This window comes from Chelmon rostratus, chromosome 6 (genome assembly GCF_017976325.1).
Source record: "Chelmon rostratus isolate fCheRos1 chromosome 6, fCheRos1.pri, whole genome shotgun sequence".
NCBI lineage: Eukaryota > Metazoa > Chordata > Actinopteri > Chaetodontiformes > Chaetodontidae > Chelmon > Chelmon rostratus.
This window is the reverse complement of record NC_055663.1, coordinates 3,908,964-3,926,453: the sequence shown is the minus strand read 5'-3', so window position 1 is coordinate 3,926,453 and position 17,490 is coordinate 3,908,964. Positions and strand designations below refer to the sequence as shown.

Sequence of the window (17,490 nt, the reverse complement as noted above, 5' to 3'; positions counted from 1 at the left end):
TACCACTGCAACACAGTCACCTTGTGTCCACATGATGATTCATGAAGATGACACACAGTAATTACACCAGTCATTATGTCTCTCAGTCAGTTTGACACACTGAGAGCACGCGCTCTGCTCTGAATGCACTTCGATGCTAGAGTGGATGTTTGTTTATTCGAGGGCTATTGGTGGACTGCGATGTGTTTGTTTTCCATCAAGATGTGTTTATATCTGTGTAACTTTCTGTCTTCCACTCATGACTGTGTGTTTGATGGCATTAACTGGTGGCCCATCATAAAGTAGCAGAGCAACTATTCAACATGAACAGGTTCAAACACTTTCCACACACACACGTGAAATCCAGTCCTCTATGATAAAGTACCTGATTTATGTTTAAGTGACTTCTTGAAGTAAAATCAGTTTTTCACCTGTTTGATGTTGTTAAGAAGATCGCTCCAGGCTGAAGATCCGCTTTACAGAACAGTTCTCACGTAAATACTTCCAGGGCTAGATGCTGCCAGATGACCAGAGCTCACTTGTCGTGTTCAATAACCATGACAAAAACCAGTATATACTAGCTCTTCACACAGGTGTGAGAGTGTTATTGCATAGGACAGTTTGTATGAATAAAAAAAAGACTTTATTTCAATTCAGCCACCACAGTTAACCAGGATAGTCATTAATGCATCTCACACACATTAGTGTGGTAAGAACAATGAAGAGCAAATCTGGCATCTCTGTTCTGAACAACTTTAATGGGCTTTTTTTTAGATATTTTGCAGCACTTGAGAAGATGACTGGTGATCCAGGTGTGACAGAAAAGACCAGGACAGCAAATTATCTAATTTAACACCCAGTAATTTGCTTTTAGTGACCTGCTCAACTGATATTCCATCTATAGACAAGCTGAGCAAGAACATTCCTGCTGCCAGATACAATCAGTTCAGTACTAAACTTTCATTTTCACACATTTACTGATGATATGCAAGTCGATAAGTGGAATCTCTCTCAGCTCTGTTAAAGTTGATGACACAAGCTGAGTCATCAGCATACAGAACTAAATCAGCTTTGTTAATGACATACAATAAATCATCAAAATCCAAATTGGAAAAAAAGTGGACTTAAGCCACTCCCTTGTGGAACACTGCAGGATATTATACATATCAAACTTATAGTTTTGTTATTCAGACACATGGATCAAACTTCAGTAACTATGACATGGACAAGAACTTCTTAAAATTGACATCACATTTAAGGGATATTGTTGAACCATGAATAATAAATCTAAATGAATTACAAATACCACCAATTTATGATTGAAATGAGCCAGCATCAGATTGTTCAGGTCATGTGTCTTTTGCCACAGATGTTCAAATGTGTAATAACCAAGCCTTGGTTTGGGAGACTTAAAGGACCCAGTGTCATCAGTTGATGATTGAAAGGAAATAAATGACATCTGTAAATCTTTATCATGTCATCTAATGAATTTAGTCACACACACTAAGCTCTTAACAAGCAACCTTTAAGTTCAAGTTTGAGTAAAAGACATGTGCATTGGTTATTCTTCACCCGGGGTTGTTGTCACTTCTACTTGTCCAGTTCCATAAAGTCTCTAATGACCAGCACTTTGGAGGCGTGCAGCCTGTTGCTTGCAGCCCTTCATCTGAATGCTCACTGTGGTTGCTCCTTGCTGAACCAGGAGAGCAGCAACAGCAACATCGGTCAACACCAGCGTGGAAAAGCAACATTTAGAGCCAGAGTAGTTTCGTTTTCATTTAACTCTGAAAATGAAACCAGATCACACATATGGATACCCCTCTTATCTCGCTGTTTGCTTAGGTTTAGGCAACAAAACTACTTGGTTAGGTGTAGGAAAAGATCATGGTTTGCCTTGAAATAAATTTGTTAGTTATGCACATGAACTTACATTCATTACTTGGATTACAAAAGAGATGTCAGCATCGAATCTTGGTTTCACACAGAACACAAACCCCACTTTCCTGGGTACAAGGCCTGTGCTTGACCCATCCAGCCACCCCAGCACACTCCACATGTTTGTTCTCGCTCTTTCAACTACTTTATTTGATGCTCTGGGACTGAGAACAGTCGAAGAAGTCTATCAGACTACTCTGTACATTGAAAAATTATGCTACAGTAAAGTAAAGTAAACCCAATATCTTAAAATGTGGGGAGTCAGGATGCTAACTTCAGTAGATGTCTTTGACATAATGTCAGAACTGTTACTTCTTTCTATTGATAATGTTAGTTCCTATTTTGAATGTTAATGTCAAACTAATATTCTGTCCATATCTTACACATTGCACCTTTAAAAACAGTAACACAGGGTCAGCAAGGGCAGCACAGGAATGGCAAATCCCACCACTAACATTAGAAAATAACACACAGGGAATTAAAGACTGTAAATACATTGATTGGCTATTGCTGAAAAAATGCCCACCATAAACAGCATCCAAAGTGGGGTTTGAGTTCATGTTCAGTATTAGAAGTTTAACAAGCCTTGTGTCTTACACCATACGTTTCAAACAGCTAGCAGAATGTACATTTATGTGAAGGCTGTGGGACTGCAGCTTGTTTCACAAACTGCCATTTGTCAGAAATTGGAGTTTGAGACTTTATTCCCAGCAAAATTGCTTTTGACGATCAGACCGGGAGGGCTGCAAATTCTTGCACTTCATTCGCAGGCCTATTATTGAGAAATGGATATCTTGTGATGCTGCCTTCCCCTCTGTCTAAACTCACCGACAGTCACTTACACTGTGCTGTGTTTCACTGCGCCAGCAACCCATGAAACAGACGCCGCCGTGGAATCACCGTGGTAACAGGCAGGACAAAAAGGCGTGGCTGTTCTGTGGCCCTGTTAAAAGGTCGGAAAATTGCAAAACAAGAATTCACGGAGGTCTCAGCTCCGTCAGTGCTGTGTGCAAAGTAGTGTCTTACCGCTCTATGATAGCCTGCAGAGGATTATTGTTAAACAAACTCAGCTCTCTGCCTCTCACCTGCTGGCGTTTAATGGTGGCTTATGGCTCCTCGGGAGCTTTCCTCGAGGGAAAAGCCTGTTATCCCTAATCAAACACTGAAAACGCATTTCGTTCAGCCTGAAATCAATGTTGCATGTTGTTTTCAAGGAAGAACATTCCAGTTTAAAGTGCTGCATTCATGACGCTGCATTAAAGGGATTTATTTGTTTATTTTTTTTAAAGCGTTGGGGCTTCTTCACTCGCTCATTTTTTTTTTCTTTTTTCAGATTTGGATGATGATGTGAAATATTTCGCGTTGTAGATTTAGAGCTGGGGTGACTCAGCCACTGTCGGGCTGCAAAGCCACAACAATGACCTGAAAGTGGCTCAAACCAACATCTCTGTGAAGTGTTGTGTTTACTCTCAGTGGGATCAATAGTGGAGGCGAGACGTTCACATTAAGGGGGAACCCTATCACCACAACAGAACATAGATATTGTACAGTTCTGTCAACCTTGGATTGTGCTCTGTGCCAACATTTTTAAAAGTCTGCACATGGCAACTACACTACACAGCTAAGGTTAGGGAAAGATCCTGATAATAGTTAACAAAAAGGCAGAAGTTAATTGATTGGAAGCAAACTCTGGTACCACACACGCACCCATCACCCTGACCTTTCACTTTGCTACATGAATGACACTGGATGTAAAACAGGAGGTGTGGAACTGTCCAATTTGAACATCATTTCCACAGCTGACCACTGTAAGAGGAGTCAGAGCTACAGTCAAGCAATATTCATTAGAAAAATACAGCTTAATGGAGCTGAGTTAATGTGGAAAGCCACAGGAAATAAAGCAATAAGCGGATGCCGCTTTTCTTTCCTCACATCCTAAATGGAAATCAACACGCCTGCTGAAACAAAACATCTCTCGTTATTTTGCTGCACATTCAGTATCACATTTTTCATATTCGGCCCGTCCAGCTAAGTTGGCAGCCGAATGCAGGATCAGAGCAGGTGGCCTGTGCGCTGATGGAAACCAAACAGCGGATGGAACGGGTCGATGGCAGAGGCAGGCCAGCAGCAGCTGCAGCAGATCTTTTTGCTTAATCATGCGGCTGGTGGAGAATGTATCAGCACTTTGCCACACTGGGATCCAAGTCCTTGACCTCTCTCAGCTGGTCTTCGTGGCTGCCCGCTACTGCTGCAAAACGACTGAAGTAGACTCTCGTTGTGAGTGTCATAGAGTCACAGAAGAAAGTCTTCAGGAGGAATTGGGAAAACTGTTTGTTCATGTTATACTTACTGATTTACCGTGAAACTGTCAGCTGTCAGCCTTTACTGCCTGCATTAAAAACACTGCTGCGGTGGATGTCAATTACATGTGTTCTGAAGCCCAAAGTCACATAAGGGACTCAATTTTCACTTACCTCAGGCTTCATTTGTGACCAGGATGAATGATGCATATTACTGTAATAGCTTTTAAAGTAGCTTCCCACAGAGGGAGTGTCAACTGCAAGCATATAGAGCCTCGTTGTTCACATGCTGCTGGATGTTAAAACCATGGAAATGCAGCATGTAATCTAATATGAGCAAAGCTATTTAGGATATTATATGAGCTGCCATATAGGTCCCTGAAGTGAGGTCCCTGTTGAGATTTTGAGTCATAAAACCAAAGCCCTTTTCCACCCTGCAATCAACAGTTAGTGTGAAGGTTTAACTGCTGAGGGAAAGCCTTGAGACTTTAGTCCCCGGGACACTCCCCGAGAGGTAGCACTGACATATGGACATGGAGGAAGTCAAGCATTTACAGGGAAAAAAAGAATGAAAGAAAACCCAAATCTACTATTTGTATGAATTGACATTTTGTATTCCTCTGTGTGAGATCTGCATAGCTAGTTGAGAAATTGATGTTTCTGGTATTACTTGTACCAGAGTTCATTTCTCAGACAATAACACTGCTGGGATGCTCATTGCCACACACGGTCCTGGAGACCTAACAGTGTCCTGAGCCCAGATGTGATGCTGTCTCCATCTCCTATTAGTCACTGCAGGAAATCTTCACCACTGAAGGGGCTGATTGACTATTGACCCATTGATTTGCACTCCACCCTGCAGAGATCGATGAGGGCTGACAGCTCTTCTCTTGTTCAGCTCTGCTGTGTGAGGTGCAAGACACTAAGCTGAAAATACAGGAATGCTGTGTGAAGGGCATTGGTTTAGGCAGCCGAGGTGTAACAGTAGCACGCTTCTCAGTGAATAATTAATAACAAGGTTTCACTGTGACTTTGATCCTTTGCCGGTTGCACAATGTCATGTCAAACTACTTGGAAACAGGGTGTTTTTTATTGAACACCATCTGACACTCCAAGGGGAAATGCACCAATTTTAAACATCAAATTTTGTTATCTTGGAGAGTACAACTGCATATATGAAATAGCTTTATAAAGCCTTTAGTGTCTCCAGAGGGAGCTGCATGGTGTCTGATTAACCCCTTAATGCCGATTGTCGTGAATTCGCATCATACCGCTTTAATCCACATTGCAGCCGAATTGCACATGCATTCCTCTCATGCCGGTTTGTGCATATTCAACACACACCTACGAACCTTTTGCAAGCACTGGTTTCTCATCAAAGTGAAAACTACATCCGTTGTGTTGTTGTTACAATGTAATGGTTGTAAGCCAGTTTTGTGGCTTTTATGATGAACATTTATGAATTTTGAAAAAAAGTATTTTATGCAAATTAGCGACAACAGGCGTTAATGCTTGCATTTAAGCATTGTCGCTAATTTGCATCATACCTTAAATTTTTATCTATTGTATGTACTACATAATTTTAGTTTAATTTAGGATTAATTTGAAAGCAAAAACACAAAGAATTAATTTTTGATATTATTCTAAATAAATTCAGGCGTCAACGGGTTAATTACCTCAAGTGATGTCACTTGAGTCTCTGCCTGGGGCTAGCAGCTTGGGGCTACATTATCCGCTACTAGCATAACACACCCACAGCTCTGATGGGACTGTTGGTGGGCATGTTGCATTGTGGGTAATGGAGGCACCAGATTTTTTGCAAGGAAAAGAAATGTGTGGAATAACAAAGACAGTATCTCTGGTTCGGCTGCATGAATTTTCCTCTAAATCATAAAGTGGGCTTATATAGGGCTTCTTTATTTTTATTTTCATTCATTCAAAATTCTACATGAACACAAGGTGACCAAAAAATGATCTAGTGGTGTAAGCAACAATTTAACACTCTGGCTAAACTGGATTATTGCTAGGGCTAGTTTCTACTTTAATTATGACATATTATGTGAAATGAATCTGCATCATTTAAATAAATTCAGCAATTGTTTTCCATTTCATGTAGTTCTTACAACTCTACAAGAATCATGAAGCATTTGTTTTTTGACCTTTAGAAAAAAATAATCAAGGGTATCAGTTGTAGTATTTGCCTCAAGCACACTCAGCATTCATCTGCTATGCAACCCTCACAGGTATAACAGAACAAAAATCAAATGATTTTCAGCCTTTTAGAAAGCCGCCTACTGTCGCCTTAAACAGAAGCAAGACAAACAGTGGAGCAGAGTTCAGTCTGTTCAAGGTCGCCACTCCTGACTGCGCTCTGACAAAACTGGAGGAACATCTCACACATGTGCCAGCAACCAGTCCACACAGAGGGCTCGACAGCTACAACAACAAACATTCCCTGATTGGAGAAAGACAGACTTTAAATTAATGAGCTACCCCTTATTGGGTCTGATTAAGACCATTAAAGCGCATTTGTGGAATCAGTCGCTGTGGCCTCATCAACTGGGGATTAAACTGCGGTCCGTAAGACACAAACATATCAGTGATGCATAGTAAGAGAGAAAATGAAGACAAAGGATCAAATGTGGAAGGGTACATATGACAAAATACATCTCAAACCTGTCAGACACAGCGTGTAGGGATTGTAAAGATGCACAAATTGGTGCAATGCATTGGTGCATGACACACAATACATAGGGCAATTTTACTACAGTCCAGTCCTCCTTTGAAAATCAAAATACTTTAGGCTTAAATATTAGTGCACAAGTTTAAATGTTACATACCACATACGCTTAATATAAACAGCATGATGAAAACGCAAAGAACAGAGAGTGACAACATGACCTTCAGGCTGTGGTCTGTTTCAACTGAGGCCACACAAACTAATACTGCATGCAGCCGCGCTACAACAAGGTGTCAGTAATAGTAATAGTGTCTTCCAACTGCTGCCCCCGCTGTGCAAAGTGCTTTCCCACTTGTCAGGAAAATATGCCTGTATACATACCTCATACTTAAGACACTGTGATGCTAGAGTAGACTCGGAAAATTGTACAATGATTTTTTTTCATTATTACAGTGATGAATGACTGGTGCCACTTGCCAGACTCTCAAATGATGCCTAAAGAGGAATCATCACTCATATGGTAAGCACACAAATCTGAGTCATTTTTTCCCAGCATGCAGTGCTCTGCATGTTCATCTGTGTTCTTGGTGAGAGCGAAATGCACGACAGGCCTCCCTTATTATCATGGGCATGCAGGTACTGTCATTAGTGCAGGTCTGGCTCTCTTCCAGGTGCGTCCCATGCTAGCCATCATGTCATTAGCCCAGCAAGCTCCACCTGGGCTGCTGTCCCATGCGAGGCCAATTTAGATTCCTATTATGGCCACTGCTGTGATGCAAATTAGTGGTCATATCAAGATGTACTGTGTGAAAAGGATTTTTATTTTTTTTTTGATAGCCATCTGAGAGACTGCCATGTGACCTTCAGAGTATCTCCCCTCACTCCCAGTAAGAAATGACTGGGGATTGATGGATGCATAACTGTAGGAATTATCATTCCTGACACAGAGGGATTCCTGACCAAGCCCAGGCTGGGAATGTTTGTACGCTGCAGTGATTCACAGTTCATTAGATGTCAGCGGATGAGTTCCCATGCAGGAGGAGAGCAGCAATTAAATAATGGATAAAACCTATTCAAATAAAAAGCTTGGCAGTTAAAAGACTGTGTGCCAAGTGCTGGCTTGAACCTGCAAAAATGGGGCCATAAATCATTTTTTGGTACAGAGGACAAAACGATGCTTCAAAAAAACTGACAAGGGATACAGTTTTACTGGATCCCATATATATGGACTTTCAGTTTTCAGTTTCCAGTTTTTATGCTAACCTATAAGCTAAACAGTTGCTGGCTGTAGCTTCATATTTAACAGACATGTATGAGCTTGGTCATCTTTCTCCTCATTAGCAACCACATAAACGGAAAATGTAGAGCTACTGCCTTAACGTTGGAGTGTTACTCCTGGGCGTAACAACGCTGATAGGAGAGGCCAGCACAGAAAAGAGCTTTTAAGTGCACTGTCATTACATACAGTTTAAATACACCAGGTCGCTTTCTGCTCAGACGATCCCATCCATCTGGGGACCAGCATGTGCGGTTTAATGATCATGTCTTTTAAATTTGTCTCGGTAACACTCAGTTAATAGCAGTGTAACCGTAATTACAGCAGGGGAATCCAAGCACACCCATGATGGGTGATGAGTTCAGGTTTCCCACCCACACAATAGGCTTTCTGCAAGTGTTCTTAATAGAAAACTAACACAAGATGATTATATTTTGAAGGGCACCTGAGGATTGCAGCAGTAGCATAAACAAGAAACTTCAAACCAAGAAGAACTCACACTATCTGATTATAATGACAACTGAGCAGCGGTGGAATTTAACTAAGTATATTTACTCAAGTACTGTACTTTACAAATTTGAGGCACATGTACTTTACTTGAGTAGTTCCATTTCGTTCTGCTCCACTACATCTCTGAGGATTTTTTTTTAACTTTTAAACTCAGCTACATTTGTTTGACAGCTTTAGTTTCTATTTACTTTTCATTTTCTCATATTCTTCCTGCCCGGAGGAAACCACGTCTCTGCAAATGTGTTGATTTGGAATATTAGTGATAAACTGAAGAATGAAACGCTCCTGTATGGGTTGAGAAAATTCTCCTATTTCTTAAGCTAAATAAACAATATTAAAAAAAGCTTCTTGGATTAGCTGGGAACGCTTTGTCACAAAGCTAAAAACTTGTTGGAGATAAGTGTTTGTCACTGGACAGAAACACTACAAATAAATGATGATTTTATGGAATATGAAACATTGCTATACATCAAAATACCCACAGTATAAAAAGTAGTTAATTAGCTCGACCTCAAACATCTACAGCAGTAAAACGCAACATAACAGTAAAAAACTGACAGGGACAATTTTACTGCACAGTGATTATTATTTTGATTATTTATCATTATTTTTTATGCTTTAAGTACATTTTGATGATTCTTAAACACTTTTACTTAACTATGCAGGACTTCTACTTGTAGCGGAGTATTTTCACTGGTCGTATTTGTACCTTTAGTGAATACTTTTTCCTCCATTGCAACTGATGGACGGCAGCGCCAACACATGAAGCTGCATGCAAACATTCAGTAAGCCTGCATGATCAGGCCTGCAGACCTGTGAGGAGGAAAACTGGATTTGACTGGCTGGAAACTGAAAAACTGAGCAGGAGAGTTCAAATTTGCTGTATATATTGTAAATACTATACTTCCACTGTCTCTAAACAAACAGCATGTCCCCATTTCCGCTCTCTCCTGGACTCTACCCTGTCAAAAATAAAGCGTGTTTATGTGCATTTCTTTGACTGCTGCCAGAAGTTTCCAAAGGAAGACTTTGGGCTGACATGTTGCCTTTAATGCCTTTAAATGTACTTCCTCACACTCTTTAATCTGTTAATGACACACATGGCAGAGACGGGCCTGAAGGCTGGGTAAACACCAACGATCCTGTCAGCTTCCTGGCTGCTGCTGCTGCACTGATTCATGAAGTAATTCAGACTCAGGGGGTGAAAGAAAAAGCCCAAATGCTGCTCAGATGATGGATCTGAAGCTCATCATAAACTCATAACTCACAATTCAAATGTTATTTATCTTTTTTAATTATCCATTAACAAGGAAATGACATATTGCGCGTATTATTTACATTACCGTGGTCTCTGCGGTCAGCTGTCAGGACTGATTGTTAAACAGCTGCCAAATTAAAATAATATAGCTCGACCTCTGAGACTAATCTCAACAAATCAAAGTGGCTGAAGTTTTTATTGGCTCCTCGCTCATGCGCTCTGACGCGCCTGTAGGAGTCAGTGCAGTCCCTCCTCAAACTTCCTTTCCCCCCCACACCGACCAGAAAACTCTTCAAACCCTCATCAAACAGAGACGCAGCGCACACCCGACGTTTGCAGGAAGAGGAGTGCGTTTGTTTTGGAGAAGGGCGCGATCCGGGAGTCTTCTTCAGCCCGGACAGAGGCGGTGTAACAAGGAGAGGACCGAGCGGAAAGTTTGGGCTGAAGCTGCTGCGTTCAGGTTGCGCCGCACCGATCCGTTCCTTCTGTGGAACTGACAGGTTGAAGAGCAAAGCAAGTCCAGCAGGTAAGAGCCCCCGTTCTTCCTGTTCGTTTCCAACAGATTTTTTTAGTTTCCAGCCGCATCGCGTCGCTGAAGCTGTTCACTGAGCCAGCTGGAGCAGTTTCCATCTGCATGACTGAATGCGCTCACATGAAGCAGGCGCAGCATGATGTCCCTAAATGTGTAGGCGAGTTAGACTGAGCCAGTTTGAAGAGGCTGGGAGGTATATTTACCTGCTCTGTGAATCTTACTGAACTCTGAGGTATTATGGAGTGTCTGGAGGAGGGACTTTGGAGTCTTTTAATAGCTATTATGAACTCCTGCTATGAGTATAATACAGCCATTAGTATTATTTTATGACTTCAGGCTGCTTGTTTTTGGCAGGAATCATGAGTTTGTCACATGCCAAGAAGCTTTGACTGTGAGCTTCAGCAGTGACAGAACTGAGGCCTCGCTCAGAGTGTTAGAAGTGGAACAGCGGCGGCGTGAGCTGACACATTTTTTAGGTATAAGTTTCATCAGGAGTGGATCCGGTGAGCCCGAAGGAATGTGGAGAATCAAAGCACGAGTCCTGAGTCCTTTCAGAGGCGACAGCCGGGTGGCACGCTGCTCTGATCCATGTGAGCGCCACGCCTCACTCAACAATACGCTCATCACTGGAGATCCTCACTGATTGTCTCCCCTGTTCAGCTTGTGTGTGTGTGTGTGTGTGTGAGCGTTGAGCACAGACACTCTGATGAGCCTAATCATTATAATTGTTTGTGACCTTTTCCCACCTCCAGGCCTCAGTGCTGCCAGTAACGTCGTTTCTACTCCTTAGTTCAGTTTCCTCTCCGCGTTTAAGAGCTCCTGTAAAGCAGAGTGGTGATTGAAAGTCAGAAGTGAACGACGAACAGGTGGAGGAAGGTCTTCCGTGTTGACTACCATGGGTTGTAGTTGTCTCTAAGAAAAGAAAAAAAAAATCCAGGCCTGGTTGTATTGAAGAAAACGCAAAGCGACAAGATACGCCAAGCTCTTTATTCTCGGCTTATTTAATAAGTCTTGGTCTTCAGTGTGGGAAAAACACTGTGTTTAATTTATCACATGCTGTACTTAAGATTGGATATCCCTCCCTCCCGCGGGGAAAGAGTGGAATCATAGTGGGGATATTAGGAAAGTCGTATCCCTCCTACACCCATCACCGAGGTCAAGTGGGGCCGTATCAAAACAGCAGCTCTTTTTACCTCACGTGCCACGCTGGTATGCTCTGGATCCCATCTATTCTGGTGTATGGGTGGGGAGAGAGAGGGGTCCCGACCCCACATTCTTGTTTCTGCCATGGCACGGGGTCAGTGCCCCCCCTTCCATGACCCACTGGTAGGAAGAAATATGTACCCTGTTTCATTTCACTCTTGCGGTTAATTATTTTCTCCGGCTTCACAGGGTTAATTGTCTCTTTTGCTGCTCTCTAACCATATAAATCCACCATAAGCTGTTTCATCAAAGCTTGCTATCAACAGCAAACTTTCTCTGTGACTACTGAGAATCAGCAACAATCGGGACCTTTATCACAAGGTCTCTCTCTGGGATCCGCTGGCTGGTTCTGTGCCGCCGTAAACAAAAGCAGCGATGTGAGCCTCCGACTGTGTTTACTTCCTCAGCTTTCTCTGTCCCACACAGTTGCAGGCTCTCTGTTCCGTCCCTTCATGAACGTTCCCATTCTGTGGGACGAGGGGGGGCAGGACTGCTGTCCGTGCTGGGCACATCTCACTCCGCCGGGCCTCACAATGGATGAGCTTGTGCTGCTATATCAACATTTATTTCTCTCTCGTCTCACTCCCCTTTTTTTTTTTTGACTGCCGCTTTAATCACTTCCCTCTGGGCCAATCAGCAACAGGAAGAGCGGGGCTGTGCGCTGCCGTCTTTGTCTGTGTGAGACATCGCTGGTTCTGTGCTGCTGACCGGCGGGTGCCGTGACTCACTCTGACTTTGCGTCTTGTGTCAGGAAGCCTGTACTATAGTCTTATTTTAGGCTTGCGGGCGAGTCTTCCCATTTTAATGTGTGCCTTACTCATGCTGTGCATTCATGAGATGCAGATCAGATATCTATCTCCCAGACGCATCAACACTGCAAGCAGCGCCTTCTGTGCCTATATTTTGACCTCGCTATGTGAAAGGCGGGCGGTTGTTTACAGTTGGGCCTATTTCCGAGCCGGGATCCTGCCTGCCCGGGCTGAAGGTGCAGCAGATTTCTCTCACTGAAACTCAGTTCCTTTCCTGAATCTGTGGGACCAGCAGACACATGTTTCATATGAAGTTCCTGTGGGCGACTTTTGCTTCATCGTTATTTACAGCTCGGATAATTTCAAGCTTTTTGGTGATGTGCGTCATTGCCGAAACATCTCACTATGGTAGAGCTGATCTGTAAAACTTTATCCAGCCAATAAAGTAGGCCTTTCTGCTTACTTTGAACTTAATGTGCTGTACCTTCACCACCATGAACTCAGTGTAACCACATTAGAGAACGTGCCATCCATGCACGCCATCTTTGCAGTAAATGGACACATGGAAGTGTTGGCCGCTGCTGTGTGCTCTGCTCCCCTCTGTACCGTGCAGGTTTGTGTCAGCGCAGAGAGGGATTTGTAACCTCAGACTTGTTGACTTTAGCTGGGAAGGCTTCCTCTCCACGGCCTGTGTAGCTATAGCCTGAGTCGCCCGCCTTTGTCTGCGTTGGTAAGCTGATGTGTGGGAATTTTCTGATCTCTAAGTGAGGAGCCACCAATGGCGGCGTCACAAAGAGCTTCACATGCCCAATGTTTGTTAGACGTTGAGCTGCTGCTTGTCACTGACCCTGACACTGAGTAACACCAGATGAATGCATACGATCAGGCAGATTCCAGTCAGTGATCTGGGGTTACTGTATGTAACCAACGTCTGCTTCCTTATCCATTACTTCGCCAGAAACACTTTAACCATAATATGTTTGTCTGCTCATCTCTGTTGCTGTCACAGTGTTTTGGGGTAAGAATTGCTTGTGCAGCATGAGAGTGTGCATGATACAGGTCTGAAAGAGACAAGATAACAGGACTAAGAGCCTACAGTCACGCTAGTGACTCTGTGAGGCTTTAATCACAGTGGGCACAGCAGAGCTTTGAGCTTAATGCTAACACTAGCACGCTGCCATGCGTACAGTGACGACGCTAGCATTCTGATGTTGAGCAGGTATCCTGTACCGTGTAGCATATTCACTGTCTTAGTTTGGTGTGTTAGCATGCTAACATTTGCTAATTAGCGCTAAATGCGAACCACAGTTGAGCCCGATGGGCCTGTCGTTGGTTTCAGGTCATCAACCAGACTATGGAAGTTCAGAGAAAGTTTATTCCATGTCAATCCATCCAATACTTACCTAGAAATTTGACAAAACGGACAAAATGCCAACCTCATGATGGTCATGTTGACCCTAAATGAGGAAAAGTTGAAGAATATCGTGGAGGAAAGGACAGGGAGTTGACTGTGGGTTAAGCAGGTAATGTTGACACCTGTGTGTGTTGCTTTTGGCTTTTTATGACAGAATGTGAGCTTCACTTGCAGTAAGCTTTTCCTGCCCAACTTATTCCAACTTATTTCGGCAAATGCTGCAATGGTGGCGCTCAGACTGTAACCCCAGCTCCCCTCCAGCTTTGGACGTTTCTGTCAGGTCGTGTTATTTATTTTTCTGATGCAAGAGGAGAAAGCGAGCACCTGGTTGTAATTAATGACATTTTTTTTTAGCTTGTTGATGTCCATACTCATGAATCATTTTCAGTCAAAACTGGTGCTGTAAGTCATAGTGTGACTGTCACAGCTGTGAGCTGTAGTGTAGAGTTCCCTTTTGAATGGAATAGGTCACGTTACTGTCGCCATGGAGTATATTATGTTGGATGGTGTTGATTTTATTTGTCCTCAGTTACTTTAAATTTGGAAGGGTTTCTGTTTCACTTGACTGGCCATTGGCCACATATCGTATTTGACTCTTGTGACCTGCTAAAAATATTCTTTATTTCTCTGATTGGAGCTGCTCCAGATCATTTCCACCATTATGCGTGAGAGACGGCTCTAGAGACAATAAACAGGACTTTGATCAGGGGGTATCTGAGAAATACTGCACGAGTGATATCTCAGATTTCAGCATTTAAACTGTATCACTGCACTGTCAAAATGTGACAGATTAAACAGAACAAGTGATGTTCTGGGAAAAGGGACAAAGCGCAAGAGTCTCAGCTGTTAACAATTCTGAATTTTTGCCATTTAGACTGTATTATATCAAATTACGTACACATGTCCACCAGCATCCAGATTGGGGCATTAGACCTCAAGATCATTGGCAGCAGATTAAGGAAACATTGAGTTCTGTCGCCTGTAATACTTTATACTATAATGTAAACCTAAAACTGCAGCCATAGCAACTTTTTGACAAGTGTCCACACTTCATAAAGGCACTATTTATCACAATACTTTTGTATAGTCATTATATATTTTTACGATATACTCAGTTGAGGACAGCTTGCTTTGGAAGGATGACACTGTTATTTGGTGGGACAGAGGCTGCATCAATCATAGCCTTTCAAATCTGCTCCTTTAATTCTCTTTCAAGGCATTGCTCCACAGGCCGAGTAGAGACGGAAGGCGTTACTGTACATGAGAGTCCATGTGTGCCACCAAAGGCGAACGGCGTCTTCTTTTAAGCCGAGTGATGTTTGTGTAGCTAGTCAGTATGTCATCTGTCCCGGATGATGCTCGTCAACAAGCCGCTCTTTCAACTGCGCCTGATCATGTTGGAAATGCGAACTGGTGGGCTCTCTGTGTTGCAGTATGAACATGCGAGGCTTCAGGTGCAGAGTTTGGTAGACCTGGCTGCTGCAAGAGACACGAGGATGTGCAGGAAGGCTAGTTCTGAGTGGAGAGAGAGCTTTAAAATGTCCCAAAGGACCATCTGTATTCTGATAGCAATGAGGCTATTTTGCATCATGCTGGGTAAAATACCGCTCCACTTTGGCTCCCACAAAATCACTGACATTTGGGTAAATAGTTTTCTGTCCTTTGAGATTTATGTGCAAGAAAGAGCTACACACTGGAGATTGAAAAGAAAAGACAACAACTTACCCATCAAATGAAAGGCTGCAGATGAAAGGCCTACCTGTGTGGCCAACCATCCACAGCCAGCAAGAAAACCAGTAATCCTCGACAGCAAAATTGCTGCCACGCCTCTCTCTGTACCTCCCAACTCACCAGACACTTTCATGGCTTGTCGCCACGACGCCAAAGTGCGAAGGCGGGAAAGTGCCATTCCAAAAACAATATCGTGCATGGAGTTCTTATTAACACCAACAACATTTTACCAGTGTTACATTTACTTTTCATAATAAATGATCCTGTTAACCACCCTGCCAGCCTGCTGTTGGGTTCGTGTTAGGGTAATCTTTGGAGAAGTACTCTGAATTGCAACCACTTAAGAATCTCAGAAAATAAAAGGGAAAAGGAAAAAAAAAATCACTGGCACATTTCCTATTCTGCCACCTTTTGTTGACACAACTTTGGGGGCGGCCCCTCCTGTCCTGTCTTGTCTGGTCTGCTAAATGCTTGTTGATACAATAGGAAAGATCCCAAAAGAGTAATTCCTTACTAGCTTTGAACCTGCTGTGATTAATTGTACACAAGGGAGCCTCACTGGCAAGGCAGCGGCAGCTCTCCTCCAGCCTCATGCCAACGGTCTAATCAAAAGCACCTTTGTGAGTCACTGCAGAGCCTGGCACTTGATTTCTTTCAGCGCGATCCTCTCTGCTTTAGATGTGCACTGGCCACTCCACTGGCATCATAGTGGTTTGAAACCCTGCTCTGCCTTTCATCGGTGCTGAATGATCATTTAAGGAAGAGGTCAGCTAACTGATACATCCACTTGTTATAAAACCTGTCTGGAAGTCATTACATTTGTGTAGCTTGTTTGTGGGAACCCTGCCCCTTTTTGTCCCACATGCAATGAATTTGGAGAGGGTGATGGATCGGAGTGGCCCCATTCATCATGCATTCAGCACGCTATTGTGGAGAAGAGTACATAATCTTAGTGACTCTAAAACATGCCTGATTGATGCAAGTTTAAGTTACTTATAATCAAAGAGTGCCATTAAAAGTAAAATCTTACCCAGACATTTATGTAGAACCCTAAATTAGACACATTTGGTTCATTAAAATGAAGAAACTACAATTTCCAATAATGCAATAGCCTATATCTTTATGCATGCACAAGCTTTTACTTAACTCCTAAATGTTGCTTTTGCAGGCAAAAGCCATAACAAGCATTTGATGTTACACACTGTGAGTACATGGGTGAATTTCTTCAGTAAATGCCTGCTCTAAATTCAAGTTTGTGCTAAAATCGTTTGTGTATACTTCTCTATATTAACCTGCTAACACACTGAACAGGGAGGAAAGCATGCCCCCCCCGCCAAATGTTCTGTTTTAATGAGAAATTTAAAAGATCACAGATGGACATAAAAATATATTGGATGTAGTTATTTCAGAGCATCTGGAGCCACGCAGCATTGAATGCTTCATTTTCTCTGGCCTCTCTACGCCATCGGTGGAATATAGGCTTCTGTCACATGGGTCGTTTCCTTTCCAATTTCGCTCTGAACTGTATTTGTGTCAACTTGAACATGTGTTGAAATCATACATGCTTCCGCACCTTGTTGCCGATTGGCTGCTTCAAGTGCAATCATCCTCTCACCAAGGCTCTTTAGATTTGACTACTATGGGATGAATGGCACGTGCTATGTTGAAACTGGGAAAAAAAAAAAAAAAGCTTTGACAGGTTGAAATCCAATAAAAAGGAGCTTGCATAATGAAAGAAAAAAAAATCTCTGCAAACATTGTTTTGTATTTGAGTTTTCCTTTTTCACAACTGCAGCATTATTTATGCTGTTTCTCCAGCATATTTTCAGAGTTTGAGATCTGCACTGTTCTATAAATGTGGATTTTCAGGATTTTACAAAAGAATATCTGACGTGAATTACTTCACTGCAAATGTAATGCAAG

At 42.6% G+C, this 17,490-nt stretch overlaps 1 protein-coding gene across 2 annotated transcripts in view; it reads left to right on the top strand.

Annotated features, from left to right (window-relative positions):
* The first annotated feature begins 10,288 nt into the window (after positions 1–10,288).
* The window catches only part of tspan9a (tetraspanin 9a), a 153,488-nt gene continuing 146,286 nt past the window's right edge, over positions 10,289–17,490 (top strand). For both annotated transcript variants that reach the window (XM_041939370.1, XM_041939369.1), the window contains exon 1: positions 10,289–10,464. The gene's annotated coding sequence lies outside the window, so the exon portion shown is untranslated. The remainder of the gene's footprint in view (positions 10,465–17,490) is intronic.